Here is a 14,550-nt window from a genome sequence, read left to right on the forward strand (position 1 = left end):
TTATTTCATTTTTGAAAGAACTGTTGTGTAATTTATAAAAAAAAAAACTTTACCCATAAACTTTTAAAAGATCATGACATATTCTACTTTTTTACATTTTTTTTAATTGGAATCCTGACAAGTTCGGTGATTTTTTCAGAGCAATGCTGTGCATTAAAAGTTTATGGTCCAAACCAGATAGTTGCCTAACAATCATACCACAGTGACTGCTTAGGTAGCCAATCACTTTTCCTTTAAAGAACAGTAAAAGTGAAACTAAAAAGTTAATGAGAATAAAAAATAAGCATATGTTACCATAATCTCAGTTATTATATTTTACAAAAGGCTAATCACAACCTTTACCTTGACCCCCTTATTTACTGAAAACCAGAACAAATTAATACTCTGCAAGAAATGCGTTTTAAATATTTAATACACATGGGAACAAAATTAAAGCCAAAATTAAAACAGGCTTTTTCCAAGAAATAATATTTAATGTTTATTTTTCACATGAATATTTCACTTGCTTCTTCTTCTCATTGTTGTTTTTAATATCCACATAAAAACACTACTGCAGTAATATAGCCTACTTTTAGGCACAAATGGCACCAAACCTTGACTGTACATCACAGACAAACTCACGCACACCCCTAATATACTCATATTGGGCTGATTTACAGTTTCCAATTACACTTACATACACTATAATAGTAAAGTTGAGGTGTCCAGAGAAAGATACATACAAACATAAGACAGAACACACAAACTCCACACAAGAGTTTGCAACACTTGTTTTGTGTAATTGTATTTTTATTATTTGCAGCGCATCTATCCAACCCTGTATATTTTATAGACTGATCCATATTTTATAGACTCAAAGGTATCTTCTAGTCCCTCTAGTATAGTGTTACCTGTAGATTTCAATTGTAACAGAATCTCATTAGCATTAATCTAATGATCTTTTGCCTGGGGGTTTTAATTATATAAACTACACTTTCCAACTTGAACTTAGTCTGTGTTACTTGCACTACTAATGGTAACCATGTTGAACAATTTCTATTATGTTTATGAATACATTTTTTTCTTTATGTTGGCATGTTGTAAAAGAGAATTGGCACACAAGGATAAGAATTCTCTCTCTTAATTAAATTGCTTACATCATGTCTTTAATCATGACAAATAAATTGTAACCATGGAATTGGAATTAATATTAAACACAAAAAAACTACAGGAAGTTGAATTCAATTCAATGAAATTCTGCAGAATTCCTTGTTTTGTTTATTTCCATTGCAAAGATTAAATGTATAAACATATATAATATGTAACTATTTACAACAAAATAAAAGGTTCAATGAACAATTCAAGTAGTAAGATGAACAGTAAGGTAGAGGAAATAAAACTGAGAACTTGTAGTTAATATTGGAATTAATACACTGTTTATGCCAGTAGAGGATTACAAAAGTATTTTTTATAAACATGAGGTATAAGGTGGAGTAAAGTAGTAGTGTCCTGCTTGCTTTTGATATATGATGCCTCAAACCATAAAATACAATAATGAGACATTTTAAGAGATACATTATTCTTCTTTCATTCATATTTTCATTTTTTATTTCACAAAATCATCATTACATCCTCAAATGTCAAACCACTAAGATTACAACTCTCAGGTCTACTTAAGTTGCTAACAATACTGAATATTTCCTTTTGACCATGTGCATGGTTTAGCATTTCAGTTTTAGCAGCAATTTTTCTGACTTTTGAAATCGACCCATAATATAGATTGCTGAGCGTATAATCTTCTCCCAATTTGATAACCCCAAACACCCCCAAGTAGCTTGCCATGTTCCACCTCACTGGCAGAACAAAAAAAAAACTGAAATGTATAAAATTAGATATACTAAAACTTTAGTTCTGTACTTTCAGAACTTGATGTCGGGGTGACAGCTCTGCCTGAGCTCTGTACACAGCTACACCTTTTTCTCTGTTTTTGCTCTGTAATAAGGTTTTCTTTTGCCATATGCTCAGGTCTTTGTTTTAATGCCTTGTTGCTGAGTTCAAGGAGGTGTGACTTGTTATTACTGCAGTTGTCTCCCTTTATTATTCTGGAAAGTTATTGCACAGAGTGAATGAAGTAAATAAGACATCCACATTTTGTTCATGTAGAAACGAAAATAAGTTAAAATATTATCTTGACTAACATGGAACATATAAATTATGGCTGAATGAATTCGATGTACTTATATTTTAGGTGATTCATAATATTTGATGTATGATACTTAAGAAATCAAGTTAATGGAATCCACTGGAATTAAATTCTGTTTCCTTTCACTCTAATTCAATTGTAATTCCAATTCACATTCCAGGAAGTGAACTGGAATTTACCATGCATTCCCAATTCAATTAATGAATGTTCCCACCCCTGCAAAAGCACCACATACATATCTATAACCTATTGACTCACTCCACACAATACCCCCAAAACAGTCACATCTTTGTTCTGTATCCTTAATTTTCATTTTGACAATTTAAATTGTGACCCCTTCACCTCACAAGCTTTTCGGTGTTAATTTTTTCCTATTTCTTATATGAGTTTTTTCTCGTCAGTCATCTCAGATTGATTTTGATTTGATAAACAATTTCCCCTCAAGAATTAATATAGTCTTTTCACATGATACTTCGGGGTGGTCAGGTGTGGGTAATATTCATTATATTTTTGTACTATAAAAATGAAAACTCTTTGGGATATAGCAATGGTGTTAAGGCTGTGTCTCAGATCACATATTACTGCAATAAATGAATCGCTAAATAGTGGGCAGTGAATCACTCACCACAGAATTTGCACTTGGAAAAATTTGGTTAATTTTACTACACATTCATGCGGTGAGACAAAAAAAATATGTCCGCACCAGTTTGCCAGTTCTACTACATTAACACTGCAGCACGCAGAAATTAGTTTGGCATCTAAACAATAGAATCTGATTGCAAGTTCAACTGGTGCAATACTTTGCTAGGGGTTTCTGGATATGCCTCCTATGTTAGGGTGAGGAATTCAGCAATATATGAAGACCTAGGAGTAGAAACACTGCTTCCCAGATGAAAAAGATCCCGTTATAGGAGCTTAGGCATGAAGTTAAAATGACCTCTAGGCTTTCTTCCACAGAAACTGCACCAGGCACACTCCATTGAAAAAAGACCCAAAAGTAAACTGTGGACATGTTGGAGGAACTGTATCCATTAGTTAGCTTAGGAGCAAATTCACAGGAGGAACTAAAACTGTTACAGTGTATAGAATGGCACAAACACTGCTCTACGGCAATTCAGTCAGTCAGTGACTTTATATAAATTCTTCTGTAAGTGAAACACAAAGTACTTCTCAAACATTAGGGCACACAGCATGTGTCACCAACAAAAGAAAAATAATGTACAACCTTACAATGCCCTTGAAGATTGCATTTATACTTGTGAACACAAATGCCACCATCTCCCAGTTAGACTCCATTCTTAACTAAAAGGCTTATTAAAGAGAATAAAATACACTTATATTTTTTTATTGCAAAGCATTAAGAGCCTGTTCAACAGCAGCACACTCTGGACCTATGATCTGGTAGTGGATTCTTGCTTATCTCACCATATTATATACAGTGGCATGCAAAAGTCTGAGCACCTTTGCTTAAAATGCCTGTTAATGTGAATAGTTAAGTCAGCAGAAGATAAAATGATCACCAAAAAGCATAAAATAAAGGATAATACACATCTTTTCAGCATTTTATGCAAGTTTAGTGTATTGTTTTTGTTTTGTACAATTGTACAGTGAAAAAGAAACAAGCACCATGCAAAAGTTTGGGCGACCCAAGATATTTGAGGTCTAAGATGACTTTTGCTAAAGTCTCAGACCATAATTAGCTCATAAGGGCTATGCCTTGCTCACAAGCTATCATTAGTAAACCCCAGGTGTTGCAAATTGCAAAGCTGTATAAATTCTGTGACTCCTCAAACCTTGTCCCAACAATCAGCAGCCATGGGCTCCTCTACACAGCTGCCTAGCACTCTGAAAAATAAAATAACTGATACTCAAGAAGCAGGAGAAGGCTACAAGAAGATAGCAAAGCATTTTCAGGTAGCAATTTCCTTGTTTCATAATTTTATTTAAAAATGACAGTTAAGAGGAATGGTAGAGGTCAGGTTGAGGGCTAGAAGACCAAGAAAATGTCATGAAAGAACTGCATGTTGGATTGCTAGAAAGGCTAAAGGTTAGTGATTTGCTCAGAGCCACATACGAAGTGTAGGAATTCATCCAGCAACTCCATGATTTGAATCATTAAGACTTCATTACATTACATGCCTCGATATGCCATACAACTACATTAGTATTTTTTAATAAAGACAGCTTGTATTAAACAATTACAGTACCTGTTTTCATAAAAACTGCTTAGAACCAATACCTCTACTTCACATATTAGTCTTCCAAAATGATCCCTATAACAAAGCAAGCAGTGTAACAGCAAGAAGGAATGGTTGTGTATTTTAGCCAAGGAAAATATGCCACAGTTGATGAGCATCATTGTTGACATCTAATGAACAATAAAGCCTTTCCCACCAAAATCACTCAGCCAAGCATGTCTGAATTCTTGCCTGCAGCTTGGTTTTAGAAACATTTCTGTGTAAAATTTCTTGAGCTAAAAGGCCCACTTTGCAGGCAATATTTAAACTAATTTCTTTTCATCAGTTTTGTTTTCTGCCTGCAAAGCAAATTTGAAACAAAAGGGGCTCTCAGCCTTTGTGACATTCACTTAATGTCACCGCTTTCAAAGTGTCAATTGTCACAATAAACTGCAACCTTACTGGGGTTCCCCACAGGAATGTGCACTAATTGGTAACCAGGAACTCCAGCCAGAAACTTCATTCACTACAATGTGCAGTAATGGTCATTGGTCTTGGACAATGAATCGTGACACAGACAAATTAAACAGTTCTTACAAAACATAATTTGAGAACAAATCAAGGCCTATTAACTCTACAAAACAAAACTGAGGAATTCATGACCTGCACCAGTACACATATTCCAGTAACATTTAAATGTAGGGCAGGCTGACCATCAACTTTGTAGCCAGTCTTGATATACAGTGCATAATCTGAGGATAAAGATTTCTTAAAAACTGTTATATACTGTACATTTTGTGACACAGTTACTACTTTTGCATACAGTATTTAACACAATTTTATACTTGTGCCCCTCTAAATTTAATTCAGCTATAGAGATCCATATAGCTTGAAAGGATCAATCTGCCAACAGCTACAAGACTAATCAGACAATACAAGTCACCAGCCAGTTGAAAAACTCTTTCCAATAAGCATTTAAAAGCTCTGGATCAGGCATAAAAATCTGGGCATTTCATGCTCTGCAAATAAGAATATGTCTAGCAATGTAAATTTTCCTTTACATTCATTAATAAACTGAATGTAGTCATGCTGATGTATGTTTTAGTGTAAACATCATATCATTAGCTTAGTCACATACAGAATATTTCTATTGTCAGTAAAAGAAAACATAATCTGTATCTACTCACTACCATCTGGATAGTAGAGAACAAACTTGACAAAGCATTTGTAACTAGGAGCTATGAAGCAGTAGTAGTAACCAGTGTACCTTAACCACAAAGAAAAAAATTGATCCTTTACTCAAACAGTTCTGCTTAGCTAAGCTAAGCCACCATGTGGCATTTCAATAAATAATTTGCAATTTTTCTCAGCAGAATGTTTGAACAACATAGATGCCCTGCAGGGTTTATTGCTGTCCTTACTGGTAAGTGAACAAAACTTCTGCATCCTAGCAAACCCTCTCCTCTGCTGCTTAACTATCAAACACCGTTCAATTTGGTACACAAAGCATTTCTAAATTACCAGGCAGAAGAATTACATAATTGGGGGAGAAAGAGAGCAAGCTATCATAGATAGATAGATTAGATAGATTAGATAGATTAGATAGATAGATAGATAGATAGATAGATAGATAGATAGATAGATAGATAGATAGATAGATACTTTATTAATCCCAAGGGGAAATTCACATAATCCAGCAGCAGTATACTGATACAAAGAAACAATATTAAATTAAATAGTAATAAAAATGAAAAAAAATTTAAATAAAATTAATGTTCGCATTTACTCCCCCGGGTGGAATTGAAGAGTCGCATAGTGTGGGGGAGGAACGATCTCCTCAGTCTGTCAGTGGAGCAGGACAGTGACAAAAGTCTGTCACTGAAGCTACTCCTCTGCCTGGAGATGACACTGTTAAGTGGATGCAGTGGATTATTCATGATTGACAGGAGTTTGCTTAGTGCCCGTCGCTCTGCCACAGATGTTAAACTGTCCAACTTTAATCCTACAATGGAGCCTGCCTTCTTAACAAGTTTGTCCAGGCGTGAGGCGTCTTTCATCTTTATGCTGCCACCCCAGCACACCACCACGTAGAAGAGGGCACTCGCCACAACCGTCTGGTAGAACATCTGCAGCATCTTACTGCAGATGTTGAAGGATGCCAACCTTCTCAGAAAGTATAGTCTGCTCTGACCTTTCTTACATAGAGCATCAGTATTGGCAGTCCAGTCCAATTTGTCATCCAGCTGCACTCCCAGATATTTAAAGGTCTGCACCCTCTGCACACAGTCACCTCTGATGATCACAGGGTCCATGAGGGGCCTGGGCCTCCTAAAATCCACCACCAGCTCCTTGGTCTTGCTGGTGTTAAGGTGTAAGTGGTTTGAGTCGCACCATTTAACAAAGTCTTTGATTAACTTTCTGTACTCCTCCTCCTGCCCACTCCTGATGCAGCCCACAATAGCAGTGTCATCAGCGAACTTTTGCACTGGCAGGACTCGAGTCATATTGGAAGTCTGATGTATATAGATTGAACAGGACCGAGAAAGTACAGTCCCCGGCGCCCTGTATTGCTGCACACAATGTCAGACCTGCAGTTCCCAAGACGCACATATTGAGGTCTGTCTGTAAGATAGTCCACAATCCATGCCACAGGTGTGAATCTACTCCCATCTCAGTCAGCTTATCCCTAAGGAGCAGAGGTTGGATGGTGTTGAAGGCGCTAGAGAAGTCCAAAACATAATTCTTACAGCACCACTGCCTCTGTCCAGGTGGGAGAGGGATCGATGAAGCATATAGATGATGGCATCCTCCGCTCCCACCTTCTCCTGGTATGCGAACTGCAGAGGGTCGAGGGCGCGGACCTGTGGCCTCAGGTGGTGAAGCAGCAGCCGCTCCATGGTCTTCATCAGATGTGACGTCAGAGCAACAGGCCGGAAGTCATTCAGCTCACTAGGACGTGATACCTTTGGGACAGGAGTGATACAAGATGTTTTCCAAAGCCTTGGGACTCTCCCTGTTCCAGGCTCAGGTTGAAGATGCGCTGTAGAGGACTCCCCAGTTCCAACGCACAGGCCTTCAGCAATCGTGGCGATACACCATCTGGACCCGCTGCTTTGCTGGCACAAAGTCTTTTCAGCTCTCTGCTCACCTGGGCTGCTGTAATTGTGGGTGGGGATGTCTCACCTATGCTGGTATCAGCAGAAGGATGGTTGGAGGATGCAGTACTCGAGGTGAGAGTGGGTTACTGTGATCAAACCTATTAAAGAAGTTGTTCATTTGGTTTGCTCTCTCCACATCTGTCTCGATGGCGGCACCCGCTCGAGCTGCAGCCAGTGATAATCTTCATCCCATCCCACACTTCCTTCATGCTGTTGTTCTGCAACTTCTGCTCCAGCTTTCTCCTGTACTGCTCTTTCGCCCTGAGCTGGACTCGGAGTTCCTTCTGCACGCACTTGAGCTCATGCTTATCACCACCTTTAAAAGCCCTTTTCTTCTGGTTCAAAAGGCCCTTGATGTCACTTGTAACCCATGGCTTGTTGTTAGCATAGCAGCATACTGTTCTTACTGGAACTACAATGTCCATACAGAAGTTGATGTAATCAGTTGTGCATTCAACAGCCTCTTCAATGTTCTCACTATGTGACCCAAGCAATATATCCCAGTCTGTAGTTCCAAAGCAGTCTCTCAGAGCCTGCTCTGCCTCAGGGGACCACTTCCTGAATGAGCGTGTAGTTGTAGGTAGCGCCCTCACTCTTGGTTTGTATTGAGGCTGAAGCAGAACCAGGTTATGATCTGCTTTCCCAAGCGCAGGCAGTGGGGTGGCCTGTATGCGTCTTTAACGCTTGCATATAGTAGGTCAATAGTCCTGTTTCCCGAGTGTTACAATCCACATACTGGGAGAAGGCAGGTAATGTTTTGTCCAGCGTTACATGGTTAAAGTCTCCAGCGATTAGCACAAGTGCCTCAGGGTGCTGCGTTTGTAACTTAGCAACTTTGGAATGGATGATGTCACTCGCCATCTCGCGTTCGTTGAGGGGATGTAAACAATAACAGCAATCACGTGTCCAAACTCTCTGGGCAAGTAATAGGGACGCAGACTTACGGCCAACAGTTCGATGTCCTTGCAGCAAGTGGAGATTTTAACGTTTACATGTCCTGAGTTGCACCACTTTGTATTGACATAGAGAGCGAGTCCTCCTCCTTTCTTCTTTCCACAGGTACTTGCGTCTCTGTCCGCTCTAACTGTGCTAAACCTGGGTAGCTCCACGTTAGCATCTGGGATGATAGGCGTTAGCCAAGTTTCACTAAAACACAGCAAGCTGCATTCTCTGTAGGTTCTGACATTTTTCACCAGCACAGCCAGTTCGTCGATCTTATTTGGTAGTGAGTTTACATTTCCCAGGATCACAGAAGGCACCGACGGTTTATAACGCCATTTTCTCTCAAGTTGTCTTGATTTAATCTTATCTTTTATCTTTGCGCCGGCTCGGCTGCCCCGATATCGTCTTCTTACCTCGTCAGGTAAATAAGGAACCACACCTCCATAAGCATTTCTTCTCAGTGCTTTAAGCTGACTACTTGAATAGGCGATTCTCGGAGCGTAAAATCCATGTCAAATAGTAAAATAGTAAAAAGTGTCCAGGGAGCAATTCCTCATAAAAGAAAGTGGTAAAAGTGATCAGTGAAATAGAGAAAAATAGAGATAAAAAGGTAAAAAGATAAAGTCATATACGGAGCTGCTGCTGGAAAGGCTGCCACTCGGATGCGGCGCCGGAAATAATTCTATCCTAATCTATCCTTTTAATCCTTATAATTATAACTACCAACGTAACAATACACTGCATGACAATAACCCCTGGGGAAATTGGAACTTAAGGTCAAAGCTGTCTCACTTTTGGTTAAGACTACAAAACAACATCAAAAATTCAGAAATGTTCCATTCCAGCTTTACAAAAAAACTAGAGGTATGGGAATTCTTATCCATAAAACAGTCTCATTTGTAGTATCAGATGTTGTATCTGATCCTGAAGGGAGATACATGATTGTTATGGGTAATTTATTTAATTGTAAAGTGATTTTGATAAATGTTTATGCAACCAATGTGAATGATAGGGAATTCATCCAAAGTATTTGCATCCATTCCCAATGTGAACACTAATAAAATTATAATGGCTGGGGATTTTAATTGTGTTTTAAATCCAGACCTAGATAGGTCTCCTGTCACGGGGTGATGATATCTAACACTGCAAAGACAATTATACAATTTGTAACTGACCACAACTTATCAGACCCACGGAGATTTCTAAACCCAAATTCAAGAACATATTCCTTCTAATCCCCAGTGCATCATTGCTACTAGATAACCATTTCTTGCCTACAATTAAATCCTGCAAGTATGACGCTATTGTTATTTCTGACCATGCCCCTCTGATCTTGGAGATAAAATCATCATGCCCCACATACTCACCACACAGATGCCGTCTTAACCCACTTTTATGAGCAGACGAGAACTTTACAAAATTTATATCAAATCAGTTTTTTCTAGAGACAAATATATCCTCAGAGGTCTCTGCAGGAATACTCTGGGAAACCCTGAAGGCCTTCTTAAGAGGACAGATTATCTCATATCTTTCCCACAGAAATAAATTGGAAACCAAGCAGGTATCAAAGCTAACCAACAAAATTACTGGAATAGATCAAGAACATGCCAGGTGTCCAAGTGAGGCTCTTCATAGGAAAAGACAGGCTCTGACAACTAAACATTTAGAGACTACTATAAATCCTCATATTTCACTCAGTTTAAAGAAGACAAGATACAATCTAATGCATTTCTGGATGCATTAGAGATACCACAAATAGATACTCTTAGGCCAGAGGAATTGGATAAACCATTGGCACTATCAGAATTATTAGATGCTATAAAGTAACTTCAGAGTGGGAAAGCAGCAGGACTGATGGCTACCCTGCCGAATTTTATAAGCAGTTCTTCACTCAGGTAGCTCCCCACCTATTAGAACCATTCATAGAAGCTAGAGACAATAAAATTCTACCTCAAACTTTTCGTCAAGCATTAATCACTGTCTTTCCTAAACAAAATAAGGACGTATTACAATGTGCATGATGCAGACCAATTTTACTTCTGAATAATGATGTTAAGATACTCTCCAAAATCCTAGCTAAAACGATGGAGAAAGTGCTGCCTTTAATAATATCACAAGATCAAACTGGATTTATTAAAGGCAGACATTTAGCATCCAATCTTCGACGCCTGTTTAATGTAATATACTCACCCGCAAAGTCAAACATCCCAGAGATTTTATTATCCTTGGATGCAGAAAAAGCATTTGATATGACTGAATGGAACTACCTTTTCACTACATTGGAGAAATTTGGGTTTGACCTGAATATTTGTGCATGGATCAAACTACTGTATACCAATCCAGAAGTTTCAGATTGTATTAACAACATTAATTCAGACTACTTTAAACTAGAACGTGGTACCAGACAAGGATGCCCCTTGTCACCACTACTTTTTGCAATCGCCATTGATCCACTGGCAGTTCACTGTAGAAATGCTTATGAGATAAATTATCAGAGAAGGACTTGAACAGAAAATTTTTCTATAAGCAGATGATATGGTACTGTATATATCAGACCCACAAAATACTGTGCCTGCAGTCCTAACAGCACTAACGGAATTTCAAAAGATTTCTGGTCTCAGAATTAATTTGACTAAAAGTGTGCTCTTTCCAATGAATTCTCAAGCACACAATATTAGATTGGACACCTTGCCTTTTATCATCGCAGATCAGTTTAAATATCTAGGGATAAACATCACAAGTAAACATAAAGCTCTTTATCAACAAAATTTCGCTGTCTGTATGGAAAAAATCATGCAAGACTTGCATAGATGGTCAACCCTTCATTTCACTTTAGCTGGAAGAATTAACATTGTTAAGATGAATATCCTCCCTAAGCTTCTCTTTTTATTTCAAAATATTCCAATATACATCAATAAATCGTTCTTTAAGAAATTAGATTCAACCATAACCACATTTATTTGGAATTCAAAACATCCATGTATCAAAAGAGTGACCCTACAAAGGCCAAAGGCAGAAGATGGCATGGTTCTACCTAACTTTCAATTTTACTACTGGGCAGCAAATATACAACATATAAAAATCTGGACATTGACACAAATAGACGAACATATACAGGCTTGGTCTGCAATAGAAATAAAATCCTGCAGTTCCTCTTTATATACCTTGCTTTGCACCCCAATAAATGCAATGCCAATATACTAATAACCCAATAGTGCTTCACTTACTCAGAATATGGAACCAATGTAGGAAGCATTTTAAGATAGGGTATCTTTTATCGGTGGCACCTCTGCACGAGAACCATCTTTTTCAACCCTCGCAAACATATGCAGTTTTTAAGGTCTGGAAAACATTTGGGATTAAATCACTTAGAGATCTGTACATAGACAACGTCTTTGCATCCTACAAACAATTACATTCTAAATTTAACTTTCCAGCAACACATTTCTTTCACTATCTTAAATTAGAAACTTTATTAAACAGAACCTGCCCAATTTTCCTCACCTCCCTCTATGCCGGAAAATATTTTGATCAGTTTCAAGGACATAGACAGCATCTCTGCAATTTATAAAACCATTTTACATTTCCCTCTCTTTCAGAGATCCAAGAGGACAATGGGAAAAGGATCTCTCCCTCAACATACCAGATAAGGAGTGGAAGGTAGCAATGCAAAGAATTCATTCGAGCTCCATATGCGCAAAGCACACAATTATTCAACTCAAAATTATATATCGAGCACATCTGTCTCACTTAAAATTGTCCAAAATGTTTCCAGGGCAAGATCCAACCTGCGAACACTGCAATCAAGTTCCAGTCTTACTGGGTCACATTTTGGGCCTGCACCAAATTAACATCATTCTGGACCAAAATTTTTAAATGCCTTTCAGACAGCCTTGGTGTCACAATACCTCCTAACCCATTAACAGCTGTGTTTGGTGTACTCCCAGATGGGCTTAAAGTGGAGAAGGACAAACAAAATGTAATTGCCTTTACTACACTACTGGCACAAAGATCTTGTTTAACTGGAAGAATCCTAACTCTCCCCTTTTAAGTCAGTGGGTAACTGATGTTATATACTATTTGAAATTGGAAAAAATCAAATTCTCACTTAGAGGATCTGTGCAGAAATTTTTTAAAACCCGGCAGGATCTAATCAACATTTTAGAATAAGCTTTTAAAGCACTGAGGAAGCAGATTCTCTCCCTATTCTTTTTTTCCTTTTTCTTCTCCATTCATCTATACTCACTTATTAATTTATCTATTTACTTATTTTTACTAGGTTCATGTTTTATTCTGCTGCCCATGCTTTCTTTCTCAGGGGTGGGGGTTGATTTGTTTTCAATCCTATTCTTGTAAAATTGATCTATTTGTATGGAATGCTGTGTGATTTCAATAAAATTAATAAAAAAAAAAGAATTACATAATTGGGTGATTCAGGGAAGTTCTAATTAACTGGTAGTAACTACAATGAAATCAACAAAGTTCAAAGAAATTCAATAGAAAAGAAAAGGATGCAGTCATGCAAATTAATTACACAATGGCAGGCAGTGGGCAGTTTCTCAAAGTGTTCAAATAATAAAGATGACAAAGTCAAGTCAAAGTCCAAACATTCAAGGAAAATGTCCTGGCTTCTTACAAATAATGCAAATGCAACAATGTAACAGCAAGCGTTTTTTTTGTTTTTAAATGGTAAGTAAATTATCAGGCCCACAGAGAATCTAAAACTTCATGGAGTCTGCATGTCTGCATTTTGCCATAGCAGTGTGTGTACAGGAATCTTTGGTCACTCACTCCACTTTGCTATTTTAACTCTTGGCAAATGTTAACCCCCAGATAACATACTGATAGGTGCTGCTATGAGGGTTTAGTCAAGCTGGCTCATCCCTAGTAGAGGGGCATTTAGACAGAAAACCCTTACATATGTATCTTTCCTACATTTGAGTCTAGGTGGCCTTTTATAGTATTTAGTTAAACAATTCCAATAGAACATTTTCTCCATAGTGATGTTTTTCAATTTGAACTTATATGAAGCAGTACCATTGCTACTTGTCCCCTAGAAACAAACTTCAACTAATTCTGAAAATTTCATCTGCACAAATAAAGCTTTCTGGATTATCACTACACTTTGTTCAAGCAGTTGGCCTTATCATAATAGTAAAAAGGTGTTCTGTGACAACAACCAACACAGCCAGTTACCCCAAATTTAGGATTAGTCTGTAAAAACCACCAAGGAATTCCCAGGTATTTCCAATCCAGTAGAATAACTGCATACCTCCAGTTTGTGATGAAGTCTTCTCCCAGTGGAATACATGCCCAAAAAATAAATGTCTCTCCTTGATTCAGAGAGAAAGCAATTTGTCTACAGTCCTCCAATATTGTTGAGCATCTGCATCTACATGGTCGAAGCCAGAGGTGGGCCAAATTGTTCATAACGAGTCAAGCAGTGGGCCATATAATATTATGAACCCAGGGAATCAAGCATATTTTAACGACAAACAAAAACTTCAAAAATATTTGCTTCAAGATATATTTTAATTAGAAAATGTTTTATTCAAAGCTTGAAACAGCAATTCAAAAACACCATTAGAGAGTCACTTTAAGGCAAAGTGATTTCACTATGACACTGTTCTGGTCATGAATGTTAAACCGCTTGTTTCTGCACAAACAGAGAGGCTGAAAGTCACTACAATACATTCATTGCAAAAACTGAATTTGTTAGCATACTTCTTTAGTTGGTTTTGGTAAATTTTCTTTGTGAAAAGATCTGCTGCAAGTGCAATCAAATAATTGTGTCATGAAAACAGCATGCTTGCAAAACAAATCCTTTCCATAGAAATCAAAAAAGAAATTTTAAACTTATTTTTAAGTTTACTATTACACTGGAGTTTAGTTACTTTCAACTGCAAAAGCTGCATTACGACACCTAACTTCCTAAGAGCTAGATTCAAATACGTGATCAAGGATGCACATATATGGCAAAGTCCAAACTTCTGTCTCAACACTGTTTCTTTAAATTAAAAAAATGAACATACAGTATTTGCCTGCTGCAGTTTATTTAGATTTATTATAAGGTTTGGGGAAAAATGAATTA

General features: G+C 37.6%; 1 protein-coding gene across 2 annotated transcripts in view; it reads right to left on the reverse strand.

Annotated features, from left to right (window-relative positions):
* The window catches only part of pfdn1 (prefoldin subunit 1), a 95,694-nt gene that overhangs the window by 49,729 nt on the left and 31,415 nt on the right, over positions 1–14,550 (reverse strand). The gene's annotated exons all lie outside the window — the stretch shown is intronic.

This window comes from Polypterus senegalus, chromosome 13, assembly GCF_016835505.1.
Source record: "Polypterus senegalus isolate Bchr_013 chromosome 13, ASM1683550v1, whole genome shotgun sequence".
Lineage (NCBI taxonomy): Eukaryota > Metazoa > Chordata > Cladistia > Polypteriformes > Polypteridae > Polypterus > Polypterus senegalus.